The following is a 12185-nucleotide window of genomic DNA, read 5'->3' as shown; positions in this document are numbered from 1 at the left end:
AAGATGACAAGAGTGGGAAAATTCTGCAACAAGCCAATACAGAGGGAGCAATGGGAAGATGTGGGAAAGCTCACTGAAAGCAATCAATTCAGACTTCTGGTGAGGAGTGGAAAATGGAGTTGGCGTGGTAAGCTGAAATGGATGGAGTGATGGGAAATTATCAGATCAGACCTGTGGCAAAAATGATCTGTCTCCAGATAGTCTGGTGCGGGGGGGTAGGGGGGAGAGAAAGAGTGGTGCCCCCCCATATTTGGTTCTGCTCCTCACACAGAGAGAGATTACCCTTGAGCAGAAAACAGGTTTCTTATGCCCTGTGCAGTTCTACAAGGATGGAAATTATCACCATACTAATATGCATATGGGAAATTACCTTAAAAGACAGACTTGATTATCTCTGAGGGAGTCCAGGACACCCAATGGCTGCAGCGTCTTGCAAATTAATCTGCACAGAGGTGGTGGTGGGGGAATGACTGCACAAGTATAGCCCAACAAACTAGTAAATCCCTCACCAATACGAGGTTCCCTTGGAAGGTGCTCTCAGCTTCCACACAAGGCAAGAGACGCGTCAGAATGCGTTGTAAAATGTACCTGTTCTACCCAAGGGTCGCTTTCGAAAAACCAAAATAACAATAGGCCAACAGCATGCAGATGACACTGACCCAAAAAAAGTGTCTGTGAAAAGCAGCGAGTGAACTTTTACGGCCGTGTGTGTATACACCCTTAGAAACAGGGTGAGATGCAGCTGGTGTGTGTACCTTTCAAAAGCAGGCTGTTCCCCCTTCTTCTTTTTCACCTGTCAACCACATGCTGCAAGTACAGTTTAATCTAAATATATGGCTCTGACCTTTTCAAGATCACAAGCTGTTGCTGCGCAAAGATCAAAGCTTCTGGAGTTTTGAAGTGGCGGGCGTCTTGTTTCTATTGTTTGTCCAAGCTAACGCACCTCTGTTGTGCATGCCGAGACAGTTCACACACCTACGGCTGCCCCCCAGGTGAGCACCCCACCCTCTGGGGATGCATGTGTGCGTCTTTTGTGTGTGGCGGGTGCGTGTGTTGCATCAGGCATGTCCAAAGTCTGGCCTAATCCAGCCCGCCGGTCGGTTTAATCTGGCCCCTGTGGCAGTATATCAGTATATGTCCTGGGGTAAAATCCTTAAAAAAAGCTCACACATGTTCACTTTGACAGGCACCCCTGTCTTACATGGAGGTGTGATCTCTGTAAACATGGGGACTGTCTGCATACTCTCCAAACATTTACGTTTGTGAGCTGCCAAAATTGTGCAGCCGTCATAATACGTTTTTATTCAAGAGGGTCAAAGATAGAATGGGAATAAGGTGTGGTGAGGGTGGTTTAGTTGCACCTGGGGTTGTTATGCCTTTAACTCCAGCAATCAATAAAGAAAAGTTTAACAGTTTAATGACGTATTTCTTTTCAGTGATTGTACTAAGCAGGATGCAAGGGTTTGCCCCTAGAGGCATCTTATCGATATTTAAAATAAGTTATTTTTCTTAATAAGCAGCTAAAGGCAACAGGCATGGTGCTTCCCCAGTTTATCCTCACAACACCCCTGTGAGGTAGACTAGGCTGAGAGTGTGAGACTGGCCCAAGGTCACCCAGCAAACGTCATGTGTGAAGGGATAGCTCCTGGTCCTAAGGGGGAAGTGGCATTGTCTATAAGCAGTCACACTTCACTCCTATTCCTTTGCCACATATATTGGATTGACAGAATCGTGACCCGTGTTTGTTTGTTTTTAGAAAGGATTCAGCAGCATTTGCACCAGCAAATAATGGATTTTAGGTAAGGGCTTTGAAGATAATGAGAAAAGTATCCACATGAGGACAATGTGAGGCTACCTCTTTATCCCTACCAACAAATGTTTGCTGTCCGGGCAATAAAGCCCATCTGAACCTTCTGTAAATGTATGTCCCTGCTCCATTTAAATTCCATTTACTTCTTCATTGAAGTCTCGGAGCACAACAAGTGATTTTTCTCCCCTGATTATTTTACTACCTAAAAGGGTTCCAAAGGAGAAGCGATGTTGTCCACTGTTTCGACAATACACACAAAAATGTGCCTAAGACTGCAGTTTAGGTATTTCGGGTGGGGTGGGGGGTTGGGGATTCAATTCATTTTGCATTTAAAGCTGAAATCTGAACTTTCTGAAGCAACGTGGGGACAGAAACACAGACAAATTCGCACTTATCTGAATTTTGTGGTGCAGTTCTCTAACCAAAATGAAAACATTAAATGGCCTAAAATATTAAATGGCCTAAAATAGCCATTATTCCTCTGGTCCTGTTAGCTAATCTCCACCAACCTCTCTCCAATGACTACCAGTATCTTTTGTCCATGAACAAGCATTCGTTTTTGTCCTATGTTGGCAAACGCTGAAACATTAATCCTTGAGGCCAGAGATAGTAATAACCTAAAAAAACAACACAACACCATCCTTATTGAAGACCCTCATTCAACCTTTTCCCTCTCTGAGACACCTGCTAATGATTTATTATTGACAAACTAGTTCCTGCCTTGACTCAACATCAAACTTTCCTTCAACAGCCCGTCCGTTGCAAGAATTTGTTCATCTGCTCTCATCTTTTGCCTGCAGGGCGACTGAGTTTAAAGTTGAACCACATGAAAGAAGGTGGCATTTATCAGCATTTGCGGTGATATATACACACGCATATATGTCTAATATGTCCCCCCCCAAAAAAATGCAATTTTTGTGTAGCTTGTCTGATACTTAACTGACAGCTAAGAACAATTCTGTATGTGTGCAACGTGGGGAGGTGGTGGTGGGGTCCGGTGGAAATGCGCAAAAAAGATAATAATACAATGAAGTCATCAACGCTGGGGGGGGGAGGAATTCCTTCGCAATGATCAAAGGTTTTTAAGGCTGTCTGCTAATGGCAACACTTTCCTAAAACAAAACAGAAAAATCCCTTTGAAGAAGACAACAGCTGAGGGAAGAAGAAGGCTCCAGTGAATGTGGTTCTTATAATATGCAGCTGCAGTCAGGGAGGGGGGCAGGGGAGGAGGAAGGGAGAAGCAGCAGCAAGCATGGCGTACCCTTGAAATATCAAAGCTTTCGCCGGGCGTTGTGGGTAAGCCTGATCCAATTCTACAGAAAGGTGCTTGCAATTAAGGTGACTTCATTCCACCAAAAATAACCTCTAGTCATAGACTCCGTATGCCAGCTGTTTTAGAGATCAAAAGGAAACACAGCTGAATCACGTCTTGCGCTTTTTGAGATACAAGAAACAGAGGGTAAAGGTGGGGACATTTAGATGGCTGACTTCAGCTAAGTTTTACTTGTGTCCCTGTTTCAGTTGGGAACAGGGGGAGTTGTGTGGGGGGGGGAAGCCTTGATAATAAAGAAACTCTTCATTGCTTAAGAGCATCGTCTGGTAGTTCCAAAAGGACTCTTTGGCATCAGGTCCGGTAGATAAATGTTTATCTTGGCGCCGTGCGATGGATCTGTAATTTTAAGGCCTAACGGCTTGATCACCCGGATCAAGAATTCAGGGCACCATACCACATGGAAACTATGGGGAAGCACATGGCAATTTCCCCCTTTTTGTTTGCTCACCGTAACGTGTGAAGGCTTGTCAAGCATCAACAGCCATAAACTCTCTGTGTGCTTTGGGCTCCTTCAAATGACCTGCTTATTGATTATTTTTATAATGATTACATTTGTATCCCACCTTCCGTCCAAGGAGCTCAAGCCCATGTTCACAATTTCCCCCCTCTTTTGTTGTCACAACAACCCTGTGAGGTGGCGTGGCCTACAAAATTGTGACTGGCCCAGGGCCATGCAGTGAGCTTTCTGGTTGTGGGGATTTGAACCCTGGTCTCTCAGGTCCTAGTCTAATTCTCTAACCACTATACTACACAGCTCTACACCACACTGCTTATTGATTATCGATCCTGACAGGCTTACACAAAGCTTATGTGGATGTAAGATTACCGTATATCCTGTCCTTTTTGAGGATTCTTTCTGATTTGTTTACAGAGAGGTTACACCACAAAGAGCCTTCTGCTTGTAGGGTGTTTATACATATTCCCATTAATCATTTGCTTATTCCACACTGGTCAATGTATTTGCCTATCACTTTCCTAACCACAAAAAGGAGGTTTCTTTAAAAAAAAAAAAAAAGATTTGTTGCGCTACAGCAGCAGACAGCTTTAATCCACAATAATTGCACAAACCTCAATTTCTCGGTATGCACTTGAATTTCTTTGGCAAAATACTGAAAGTCTGGAGGCACCCGTTCAGTTTTTCAAACCCACGAGAGCATTCCTTCTTTGTTCCCCTGGTTCTCTTTCCAAAGTTGATACTGTATACTTCCTCAAAAGCGTAGATTACCACACTAAATAGTACTCATCATCATCAAACCTTTTATTGGCATCACATACAAACATCCAAAACAAATCAATACAGAATTACCACATTCGCTACTGAAAACGCTAATAAAATGGCTCCATATTTAGGGGCCATTGGAGACAAATGGTTACGGTCTGCATGTGAGTGTTCAGAGGCTACTTCATGTTGGACCCTCCAAGTGTCCCTATTTACAGTCCCGGATTTACAGAAGCCGTCCCAATTTCTGATTTGCTCTCAGAACGTTGTGCTTTCCCTTAGGATGTCCCTATTTTCATTGGAGAACTGTTGGGGTGTCCCTGTTTTCGTCAGAGAAATGTTGGATATGGAAAAGGGATTCAGAATAAGATGGACTGTTATCTGATCAATCGAGCAATTACTCTGTTCATTCCTTTTGGCGCAGGGTGGACAGACCTCATGCTTGTGGGATCTATTTGGTCTTTTACTGGACTTCAAAGCCCATCAAACGAAGTCCAATGCAAAATGGCGACTCCAGGGTTGAGCCAGTGACCCGCTGGACCCCATGCGCTATTCATGGGGGGAAGGCTGTGGCTCAGTAGAAGAACGTCTGCCCTGCCTTTATCAGGTAGGGCTGAACGATTCTGCTTTGTTTTGATGCAAGGCTTTTCACAGAACCATGACCTCAAAGGAATCTCGTTTTTCTGCAAACCTTTTCAATCTGGGTAGAAAATGTAAATTTTTGGATATTACCCTCTCCGGCTAAAAGCACAGATAATTAAGATGCATGAGAAGTCATAAATGTAATGAAATATCACTGTCAAATGCCTAAAATTGGAGGAGGCTCCTTTGCAAGCAATCTGCTCGGGATGGGAGAAGCAGATAGGTGGAGAATTATATTTACTTACTTAAGGCTAGCAAAAATATCAGGTTTCACTTGTAAACATGCAGAAATACCTTCAGGTGTTGAAAGGTTCTCGCAGAATGATAGTTAAATAAACAGCTTGTAAAAATAATAGCAATAATGAAATAAGCTAGGAATTAAACAGCCTGGGGGTTGTCGTCAGGCCCTTTTCACAAATTCACCACCAAACATTCAGATAAATAGGTTGTCTTTCTTGATTCCAGGGCGGAAAGGGGGTCTTTCCCATTTTAATGAGCCTGCAGGGAAATCAGACAATTATAGTTCATCAAGAACTTGTCAGCATTATTTTCTGCTTTAATTGGCATGTGTTACTATCAGACTATCAGAGAACACATTGCTACTGACAAGAGTTTTCCAGAAATGGCCCCTGGGGTTAAAATAAGCAACACAAATCCTCAAAGCTTAAATTTCCACAGAAATTCCACCATGTTTTGGTCTCTCTCCTAGAGCTACGGTTCAGTCGCTAACCTCTGACATGAAATTCCGATTAAAGAGAAGAAACGTCCAAGGTTTAGCAATGTCTTTTTTTCCTCCCTCCCACCTCTAATTTAAAGAAGATAAACTGAACTAGCCTTGCAGTTTAACTTTATTGTCTTGTTTTCTGTGCGTTACGCTTTGGGCTAATTTATAATTATTTGGCATCTACAAATGAGCAACGACCTCTTGTTTTTTTTTCTCTGAGCGGAAAGGTCAATTTATATTAGGTCAACACACTCCTTTACGTACACACTGTCCCTTTAAGGCACATTCGAAACACATTTCCCCCCTCAGAGAATTCTGTGCACTGTAGTTTGCCCCTCACAGAATTACAGTTCCCAGCAGCCCTTAACAAACTACAGTACCCAGAATTCTTTGAGGGGGAAATGTGCTTTGAATGTGCTTTAAAGTTATAATGTGTACACAGCGCCCAAAATGTGCAAGCCATAAAAGAAGCCATGAAACATACTGCATAACCTTTGTGTCCGCAGTAATCTGTCTCAGGGGGCTCTGTTGAGAGGATAACATGAAGACCCTGTGTGGAAAATAATAATAAATTAAGGCCACCATGTGAGGTATGCAGCAACAATTGTGCTCACATGATTTCATCCTGATAAAGATTTGGGAGGCAAGCATGATAGGAATTCTAAAGTCAAAGTAATGGTTGGAACACATTATATTAAGTGGGCAATCTATTAACACTTGTATAAAACTATTTCCAACAGTGAAAACCAGGACACCACAAAATTGAAGACCCGGAAGTTGTTGAGGTTTTTTTTAAATACAAAAATGCCAAAACAACCCACAATTTTTCGATTGACTTGCCAGGACAAAGCGCAACCTTTCGGAAATTTGTCAGTTCCGCCTTTGATATCCCGGTAATGTCCGGGAAAGGATATTACAGCCTGCCTAAGAATATTTTCACAGAGTCTCAGTATTTAGGCTCTTAATTATATTAGGTTAGCAGAAAACAATGGCAGTATTTAGAAAATTTGTTAATTGTTGGTTGATTTTTGTTACTGTACACATATGCATTTGCCCAGGTGTAGCTAACATGGTATGGACTACAACTCCCATCAGCCCTGGGCAGCTTGGCTAATGGTCATGGGTGATGGAAGTTGTAGTCCACAACATCCTGAGGGCACCATTTTGGCTATTCTTAATATAGAGACATGTGCAGATATATTAAACAGAGTACCGTAGCCTCCAAAACACTTCAGTCTTTTTGCTGTACATTTGGCCAGGGTGCTTACCACTGAATGAAGGCCTGCAGGAAGCCACAATTTGACACAATGGGTTGGTTGTTTCAGTTAATAATAATAATAACAACAATAACAACAACAACAACAACAACAACAACAACAACAACAACAACAACAACAATAAAAATATTACTATTCTCAGCAAAGTTCATCTACGCCAGCCTTTCTCAACCTTGGGTCCCCAGATGTTTTTGGCCTACAACTCCCATGATCCCTAGCTCACAGGACCAGTGGTCAGAGATGATGGGAGTTGTAGGCCAAAAAACATAAGGGTTGATCTATAAATGTGTGGCAGCTGCATGATTGTAAGGATTTCTGCAAACTCGCGTACTGCAGACATGGAGAAAACAATTCCAATTCATTTTTAAACAAAGTTTTATTGTGGTTTACATCTGTTGACCCCAGTTTTAAAAGACACGGTGCTTTTATGCATTGTTGTTGCTGCTGTGTAGCACCCTGCTTGTGGTTAACGCTTAGCTGGAATGAAATATTCAACGCAGCCACAGAGAAATTAAAATAATTATTTATTTGTCAGACAAATAAATGAGAGGCACAGTGGTATATGGTTACCAAGCTCTGGCCTGCCTCCTGCCATTATGGCCAGCCCTTATATTTCCTTAATCCACCCCCCTTTGCTGCTCCTGTGGCTGCCTCTGTTCAATCAGCCTGCTTGAATTTCCTATTGGCTGATTGCTATAACCAATTTTAAGATACACCCATATCCATCCTCCTGTCCTTATATGGCAGACAAAGAGCTATATATTGTTACATCTATAAATGACAAATAAGTAGTAATATATCTTACATGTGTCTCAACAAGGAATCTTAATTACCAGCTCACCTCTTGCCCTCCTTGCCCTCCAAAACAGATGGTTAATAATTTTAAAATTTTATCTTGAACAGATGTCAGAGACCTTGGGTTCACATAAACATTGAAAGATCTCCTTCATTTGAAGGTTTCTAAACAAATGTTTGACAACTAATATATCTGGATGGCGTCTCATTGTCTAGGAGGAAAACACTGTCAAGGTTCTCTAAAAACAGCTGGTCTTGTGCCTGGCATGAAACTTTTGAAAGTCTAAGCCCATTTACCTGATCAAGATATAAGCCAATATATGCCTTGATTAAAAATGCAGTCTATATTCAGATGCCACATTCCCCCCTTTCAAGCTCAAGGACCAAGCGTCCTTGATAGCTTGATCTGCATCATATTCTGAGTTAAAGCTCTGTATAGGGCCATGACATGAGGTAGAGTTTCATTCGAAATCATCTTGCTAATTGTACTTCTAAAACATGAAATGATACATGGCATCATACATAAAACCATCACTACTACTGTCAAGAAAAACAAGCAAGACATGTGGCCAACACACGGATTGCCTCACCATTATCTGAAATGTTAAAGCAACAGGCATTCCCTGTCAAGTTCAAGACTCCACATAGGCAAGTACATAATCCATTCCCATTTTCAGCTGCAAAATGCGGCTCTACTTTCATCCAACTGTTGTGCAATACGTCTCAAACTCTGGGCCGTTACATTGGTTACAAGTTCCACTACTGCTTGCAATCGAATTATTCTGTTTAGATTATAAATAGGATCCTGTGCCCCTTGTATGAGCTCACCAGGATTCCAGGAGGCAGGATCATAATAGGCTATAATGCGCTCTGGTGGCCAATCATCAGTACCGCTCCAACTTTGGGTACTTCCTCCTGCTATATGAGAAATATCAGCGTTTCTTCGTGTTCGCTTGGCCAAATTAGTGGGCAAAATCCACATTGGTGGTAATACCCATCCCAGGAAACAAGTCCCACTCCATTTGGAAGGGAGTTTCTTGTATGCCCATTCTCCACATATCCACCACAACCATGGGTCTGAGGGTTTTGGTATGTGGAGTGCATGAGGCGAAATATCACAAGGGGTATAGAGTTCACAGTGCAGTATGTTAGATTGCCTTTCTCTGTCACAGTTATGTTCCATACCACTTTCCATGCATGAATAAAAGGGGTTGCACAGGGCAAGGTATTCCGAGTTCGATAGGTAGTACCGTTTGCCCAGGTATGACTATTCTTAATATAATCCCAAGTATAGTGACAATGAGAAGAGCCTATCATGGTAGAATCAGCTGCATCTTGATGATTTATGTACACAGAATTCCCCTTGTACAGGTATAACTCGTAATGTTTAGTTGAGTTCCATCCGAGGAAATTCTGTACTTCTGTTTGGTGTGGCATTTCGCTTACCATACCAATAGCATTTAATGGTATCGGTAATAAGGGCATACCTCCCTCTGAATCATCTGGCCCAAGAGAGCAAACAAGGCAATTAGTCCTATTTGCAACATTGGCTTACCATTTCAGCTAAACCTACCCACATATTGTGGTCATAGCAGAATCCATATTTAGCAAATTTGGTCAGATTCAAGGACCCTCCCCTTCCCAAGGGATCAGGATTAATAATAAAATCATGTTGATGTCTAGCATATGCATTCCTTCCACAAAAGATTACCGTATTGTGATAGCATAAATATTAGTCCCAATATAATTCCCCCAGTGACAGGAATGGGGAACCACCAAGACCAAAACATATATCCCAAAGATCCCCAATGTGTAATATCCCTGATAATTGTTCCACAAGGGGGCAGTCAATCAATTGTATAAGAGAATCTTCCCGCTCACAGTCACTGGTTCAGACGCTCCTCAAGCTTCAGGCGTGCGCAGGTCAGCCAGCTTCCAGGGTGTGGCTGCAGCAGGCCGGTCGTCTAATGTTGCCCGTGACCTAGCCCGTTCCCCGTAGGGCTAGATACAGGGGTTTTTGGAGAGAGTCAGTTTAAGAGGATTAGAGGGGTCACCTTTGCACGTCCAACTGCCTTCGGACTTCTTCAAACGGGAGTGATGAATCCAGGGGGGTCACCTCAGCTACCTTCACCGCTGTTGGAGTAGAGAGCAAGACGGTGTAAGGTCCACGCCACTTAGGTGCAAGTGGATCACGTTTCCACTCTTTCACCCATATGCTATGCCAGCCTGAAGCTGATGAATCGGCACGGCAATGCTGCACGGCGTGCGCTCGAGGGCCCACCTGTTAAGATAAAAAAACAAACAAACAAACACGGGAGAGAGACAAAAACACGGGAGAGAGACTGCACTTGTCCCTGTGTCACATGGTCTCTTATTTGTTTGAGGTCAGTTGGACTATCCTGAACAAAGGAGGGCGGCCTCCCATACAGGAGCTCAAAAGGTGACAACTTAAGTCTTTTTGTGGGTGTGCACCGAACACGAAACAGTGTTATGGGTAACACGTCTACCCTCCTGAGACTTTAGACATATTAGTGGGCTTCTGGCATGCCCTGCAGATACCTTGCACAAGCGTCTGGCGGTAGGTAGTAAGCCTGGCCAGGTGAATTGCATTGTTTGGATCCCAATTAGGATCTTCCAAGGGAAAGTTGTAAATATTTCCCACTCTGGCCTGCTCACGCAAATATATCTGTGCCTTTTCAATTATGTCTCTCCTTTCCTCAGTGGTGAACAGAGTATTCAGGAGCTGGCGGCAATCTGTCCAAGTAGGACTGTGAGTATTTATTATTGAAGTCACCAAGTCCATCATACCCTGAGGTGGCTGTATTGCTTGCTGACCGATCAAGGTCTCCCTGTAACTTCTGTAATAATTCTCTAGGACTTGGATGTACAGGGGTTTGGGGTGGGCAATCAGCCGCTCCACTAAAGGAGACTGTAGATGGAGCTCTACTGGGACTCACAGGTGGAATAACCACTTCTGCTTGGGCTTCATTATAGAACTCCAATGCCTCCTGAAGATATTTATCATAATCTATCAAGGAATCAAGTTCTGTGACTCCACCCCCATTATTCATTCCACTTTCTTGCCTTGGGGTTACAACTGGTGGAGTGTTTGGATTTATTTGGCAAGATTCCTTTCCTAGCTTTGGCTTTTACAGCCAATAATTTGCATCGTTGGACTTTGCATTCCCTTATCCATGGAGGATTTTTATTTAATGTGCTCAGCCAGGAATCTATATGTGAAAATTGTTCTGGGCACCCTCCATAGACCAAAGTTTGCTTACTAAATTTATATCAAAGGTTCCTCGAGATGGCCATTCAGTATTTTGATTTGGCCACTCTAATTCACATAACGTTCTCAGGCGCTCTGGCGTCATTTTGACTCCATACGCCCCTGAGAAGGCTTTCTTAAAATTATTTAACATACATTCAAAAGGTGTACTTCCCCCCTTTGAACCCCCAACTCCCATTGTATGGCCCTGTGAAGTATCCACTCAGTCACTCACACACACACCTTACTGGTAAACGAAGTAGTACTCACTCCACACTTAGGTCAGCTACACATTGTACTTTCTCACACATGCAATGCGCCAGATACTTCACCACACACTACCTCCCATTCTTCCCTTTTCCCCCACCAGATCACCATCTGATATACCCAGCCACCTAGCGTACTCAGTTCCCCTTTACTGAGACGCAGAAGTTTGATCAGGACTTCTCTTCCTCCCAATTAATTGGAGGGCCAAAACCCCTTAGTGCACTTACCCTTAGCTGGTTCCCTGTTTATTTCTCTGGTCCCCCCCGGTCCGTCGCCATCGGTGGGCAGGGTATCAGACAGACGAGACTGCTGCGTTCCCCTGGAAAAAATTTTTCCAGTGCGCGCTGGGTAGGCACAGTTGTCCTCTCTCTTGTACCCCGTCCAGTGAGGCGAAGGAGCTGCGTTCCAGCAGACCACTGATCCGAGTCGCAGGCACCATAAAATGTAGCACCCTGCTTGTGGTTAACGCTTAGCTGGAATGAAATATTCAACGCAGCCACAGAGAAATTAAAATAATTATTTATTTGTCAGACAAATAAATGAGAGGCACAGTGGTATATGGTTACCAAGCTCTGGCCTGCCTCCTGCCATTATGGCCAGCCCTTATATTTCCTTAATCCACCCCCCTTTGCTGCTCCTGTGGCTGCCTCTGTTCAATCAGCCTGCTTGAATTTCCTATTGGCTGATTGCTATAACCAATTTTAAGATACACCCATATCCATCCTCCTGTCCTTATATGGCAGACAAAGAGCTATATATTGTTACATCTATAAATGACAAATAAGTAGTAATATATCTTACATGTGTCTCAACAAGGAATCTTAATTACCAGCTCACCTCTTGCCCTCCT

Source organism: Podarcis bocagei (genome assembly GCF_964188305.1).
Source record: "Podarcis bocagei genome assembly, chromosome: 4".
In the NCBI taxonomy this organism is placed as follows: Eukaryota; Metazoa; Chordata; class Lepidosauria; order Squamata; family Lacertidae; genus Podarcis; species Podarcis bocagei.
Note: the sequence above shows the minus strand (reverse complement) of the source record.